Here is a 5,920-nt window from a genome sequence, read left to right on the forward strand (position 1 = left end):
GAACTTTAGTCATGGCTCTATGATGAATGATAGTAGAGCATGCCATAAACTGACTTAGTTGTTGAATGGAAAAGCAAATATTAGGGCGTGTGCTGGTCAAGTAAAGTAACCTGCCAACCAATTGCCTATAGAGAATAGAATCTTCATAGGATGCACTATCATGTTGGCTAAGATGGGTTGTCTTAACCATAGGAGTGAGGGCATGCTTAGAGTGAAGAAAACCAGTGTCTAAGAGGTGATCCATGGTATATTTTCTCTGGCACAGAGTTCTACCCTAAGGAGACCTAGCAACTTCAAACCCAAGAAAATACTTCAATGTCCCCAAGTCCTTAATTTTGAATATGTTGTCAAGATATGCTTTAACATTATTGATCTCAGATGGGTCATCCCTGGAAGAACTAAGTCATCAACATAGATGAGCAAAGTTGTGAAGTTGTGTGTAGTTTTCTTAGTGAACAAGGAATGATCATTCTAATATTGGGTGTAGCCTAGGGAGCATAGGGTAGTGGATAATTTTGCAAACCATTGACGACTTGCTTGCTTTAGGCCATATATAGATTTGTTAAGTTTACAAACTTGGTTAGGTAAATTTAGAATGATGCCTTGAGGGATGGTCATGTAGACTTCTTCATCAAGGCCTCCATGTAGAAAGACATTATTTACATCAAGTTGTTGAAAGGTCCAGTTGTGAGTGGCTGCAATGGCAAATAAAAGCCTTATAGTGGTAAGCTTGACCACTGATGCAAAGGTGTCATAAAAGTCAAGGCCCTCTGTTTGATTATAGCCTTTTGCCACAAATCTAGTCTTATATATCTCAATACTTCCATCAAAGTGGAATTTCAGTCTGTAAACCCACTTAGATCCAATAGCTTTCTTGTTGGGTGGTAGTGTGACAATGGTCCATGTGTTATTCTGTTGGAGAGCCTTTAATTCATTATTCATGGCTTGAATCCAATCAAGAGATTGAATTTCTTGTTTGAAAGTTTTAGGCTCTGTGTGAGTTGTGATGGAAAAGCAGTGATGTTTACGCGTTGAAGATAAGGAATTGTAGTATAACACATTATGAAGGGGGTGTCTGGTGTTGTTGTCAAGGTGTGTGGAATTGGTCAAAAGGTTGCAATGATAATCTTTAAGGAATGTAGGGGGTGGGAAGTCCTCTGAGACTTTCTAGTAGGTGGGTCAATAGGTTGTAGAGTAGTGTGTGTCAGTTTGGAACTCATTGGTATGGGAAGGTGGTGGTGAAGTAGTATTGGTAGTATTGAAGTTGGTTGGTGGAGAGGTAGTAGGTGGATGGTCAAAGAAGAACTAGGATGATAACTCCTCATTATTGGAACTAGGAACAGTGTGTTGAGTTTTGTCATTATGGTAGGGGAAGACAGATTCATAGAACATGACATTTGTAGAAATAAAAATTTCCCTAGAAGTTAAGTCAGATAGGATGAATCCCTTTGTCTCGTGTTGATATCCTAAAAAGACACACTTTTTGGCCCTAGGATCAAGCTTGGTCCTAAGTTCAAAAGGTGAATGGTTGTCAAGAACAAGGGTAGGTAATATGTTCATTAAGTGAACATCATGTTTAACATCATACCCCCAAAATATTTTAGGCAAGTTGGCTTGAAAGAGAAGGGACCTAGTTATGTTGAGGATTTGTCTATGCCTTCTCTCAACCGCTGAGTTTTGTTATGGTGTTTCCACACAAAAACTCTAGTGCATAATTTCATGTTCAGAATAAATGGTAGGAATTAAGAAATCTGAGTCATTATTAGTAAAAATGGATTTAATTCTTTGGTCAAATTGAGTATTAACCATCTCACTGAAACTATGAATTAGGTTTCTTGTTTCACTTTTTGGCAGCATGAGAAAAATTTAGGTATGCCTTATGTAATCATCTATAATAGTAATAAAATATTTGTGACCATGCATAGTAGGTATCCCAAGGAGTCCCCAAATGTCTATGTGAATTAACTAAAAAGCATTTTTTAGTGCAAGTAGAACTAAGAGTAAAAGGCAGTTTACATTTCTTAGCAAGATGGCAATAATCACAAACTTTATATTTCTGAATTTTAACATGTAAGTGAAGTTGATGCATATGAACAAGAAAACTATGAGAAGGGTTTCCTAATATATAATGCCAGATATCAAAAGAATCGTCATTAGGCTTATTTAAAATGTTGACAACATTTGTATTATCCATTTGTGGCATAACATGGTTGGTGAGGATGTAGAGGTTATTGTGCCCTTCAGCATGGCCAATCATCCTCAATATAGTCATATCCTGGATAAAATAAGAGTGTTCATCAAAGATGAGTTTGCAATGAAGAGAGAAAGTTAGCCTACAATGGATATGATGTTATATTTAAGGTTTGGCATGTATAGAACATTGTATAGAGTGACTAACTCAGATAATTTGACAGTGCTAGAATGATTGGCTATAATTGTCTGATTATTAGGTAGCTTAATGTTGATAGGTTTAATAGAAATATAGCTAGAATAATTGGCAAGGTTGTTTTTCATATGATCAGAGGCTCCACTATCAAGTATCCAAGATCTATTGTCAAGAAGAGTACCTTATAGATTGGAAATGGTGTTATCTACTTCTTGTCCAGCATGATCAACAAGATGCTCATGGTTAAGCTAAGTTGAGCAACTTGTCCTTCTGGGTCAAGATTCTTTTGTTTAGGTTCTGGCCTTGGATTAACTTTATCAACATATGCATTAGTGATTGTGTTGATTGTGCTCACAGGTCCATTCATTGCCATTTTTTATTTAAATTTGAAGTTTGGTGGGAAGCCATGCTTGAAGTAGCATGTCTTAGTAGTATGTCCTCCTTCTCACAAAATGTGCAAATCTTGCTTATTCCATATGATTTTCCAGAAGAGTTTGTGCCACTATATCCTCCTTGCCTTCTAATCCTTTGTTGTAGTCCATGTTTCCTTTTCTTGTCCCTCCATTTTTGATTTCTCCAAGATTGGTTAGAATTCATGGAGTCGATGGTTGGTTTCCCATCTCCTTGGTCCACACCTTCTTGTTGTAGAACAAGTAAAAGAACCTCGTTGATGGATGGTAGAGGTTCCATCAATAATATATGTGTTATAATAGTGTTATACTGATCATTGAGGCATTTTATAAAACAAGTAACATATTCATATTCTCTATACCCTTTCATGATTTTTAATAGAGAGCAGTTGCATATGATGTTTCAAGAGTAGCTTGGTATTAGCCTATATGAGTCAAGCTCATCCCATATAGTCTTTAAGTCGATGAAGAAACTAGATACACTTCTTTCTCCCTATTTGATAGATTGAATTTCCTAGAGCAGATCTGAAGTCCAGAAATGATTTGCTTTTGAGTATCTTTCTTTGAGATCTTCCCATAGCCCTTGAGCAATGTCTATGTAGACAATGCTTTGAGCAGTTTGTTGTGCGAGTGACCTTGTGATCCATGATAGAATGATGGGGTGTATCTCTCCCATGACTCAAAAGTTGGGTTTGTTTCTTATGGTACTTGTATTGATCCATTGACAAACTGGAATTTGTTATTGGACAAGAGAGCCCTCCTCATAGATATGCTCCAAGAGTGTTAATTCTTTCCATCCAGTGGCGATGTTACTAATGCAAATCCAGGATTTTCTCCTGGATGGAGGTAGTAGGAATTTGTGGGGTTTTGTGAAGAGTCCGTAGCCTACAACTGTTGGTGTTGCTGGCTTGTATTGGACTTAGCATCCATGGCTGATATGATTTTTAGAATTGGAAGAATGGAATCAGCAGAGCTCTCAGATCAAGAGCTTTGATACCATCTAACAAGGTGTTAAAGATGAATGAGATGTGAATATAAATGATGTATATTTCATTGAATTGAATTATTGAATACAAAAGGTTATGTCCTTATATACAAGGGGATAGCTTGTGACCCAAACAACAAGTGAGGTAAAAGTCAACTTGATGCACCAAGCTGGCTAGTGCTAATGCACCAATGCCTTGGATTGTCTCGGTCAGGATGCCTAGTCTGAACCAAGTTATCTCGGTCAGCGTCCATAGTGTGTCCAATGCTTGTCTGCACCAAGTCCTCTGCATTCAATCTGTCCAATCCTTCCCTGCACATAATCAATCTACACTAGAACTAAAATAGGGGAAACTATAAATAATGTTAGATAGATATATTAAAGAATAAGCATGTAGAAACATGCTTCACACTTTAGATTTCAAATGAGAGTTGTGTAATTTATGTATAATACGATGATGATAATGATGATGATGATGATGATGATGATGATTATTATTATTATTATTATTATTATTATTATTATTATTATTGTTATGTATATAAATATATTAAGGGCACTAGTTAAATGATGTGTTTAAATATATCAATATTTGTGAAAAATATATCTAAAATATGGGAATTTAAATAATGACATATACATATTATGGATGATATATGAAACAAAATATTGGTAAGTTGGCAATGAATATGAGGTTGCAGGTTCAAAAAGAATGCATTTATTGGGTTTCAAACCAGGTCACCAAATAGTGCGGCTACTACTAGGCTATTGAACATGTTCTGATAAAAACAAAATAATTATTATACATAATCTTCCAGGTGAACTAGTGTAGAATCTCATTAAGGAGGTGTTTATCTCCACCAAGTGACATGATTTCTCTATAAATAGAGATATTTGAAGGCAAAATAGCACACAAATTTTATCCATTGAAACATCTTTCATTTCTCAAATGCATGAGAGAAGTGTAGGAAACATAACTCTGTAAACTACTATTGAAAGATTAGTTTGTTGTGCTAGTGAAAATCACATCAAGGTTTTCCAAAGTATCCTGAAGAGGATTCATTGTTCATCCCAATTACATCCAATATACATAAGTTGGTGGGGAGAATCGAACCTAAAGGTTAGTATGGTAACACACGCTTTGGATATTTCTAAGTGCAACATTCATCAACTATTTCTTTGTTCAAGTATTGTAGCAGCTTCCCAATAATCAGATTTACTTAAAATCTTTAGGTTCTATTTGTATTAATGGTTGCATCACTTAGAGAAATGACTTTTGATTTTGTGAAATTGGAAATATTTGATGGAGGCAACTTTATCCACCGACAGAAGAAGATGAAATTCATTCTTACAACTTTGAAAGTGGTATATGTTCTTAACACCACAAGGTCGTTAGAGATGGAAGATGAAACAATTGTAGAAACAAGAGAGATGGACATATATGGGACATTGATAACGTTATATGCATGGGTCATATCCTCAACAGTATGTATGAAAGTGAAGTGCACCATTGGAGATTGATCTTGAAAGTACAAAGTGTCAAGATAACACTTAGCTTGCCTATGTTTTGATAAGGACAAAGGAATTAGTGAAAGTTTAAAGATAACTCAAAAAATCAACATGTCAAAGATTCAAGAGCTTCATGTCTAAACTAGAGTCTTAGATATGTGTCTTAGTTATTGAGTCTAGGTTAGGTAAACCTAAATGCAAATCTCACAAGTTCTAAAAACTATCATATCATGTACATGAGACATGTCATCTAGCTTATTATATGTTCATGCATTAATCATACATGTTATTTGTGAATCTTAGGCTTAAGATAATGGTAAAACATGTATAGTTGATAAGTATAACATATAAACAGTTTACCATTTAATATATTAATTGGAAATATGTCAATTAATCGATTAAGTAAGACTTTAATCGATTAACGTGAAAACAATTTTAATCAGTTTCAACAGATAACTGAAGAAAAAAAATCAGTTATTCTAAACAGCCCGTTAATCGATTAACAAGACACTTAATCGATTAACTAGGCATAAAACAATTATTCTATATAAACTTTGTTTTTACACCATGCTTCATACATTCGTTCATTTTTAGAATTTCTAAGTTGCATATTTTCCTGCTCATTGTATG

Source organism: Lupinus angustifolius, chromosome LG06 (assembly GCF_001865875.1).
Source record: "Lupinus angustifolius cultivar Tanjil chromosome LG06, LupAngTanjil_v1.0, whole genome shotgun sequence".
NCBI lineage: Eukaryota > Viridiplantae > Streptophyta > Magnoliopsida > Fabales > Fabaceae > Lupinus > Lupinus angustifolius.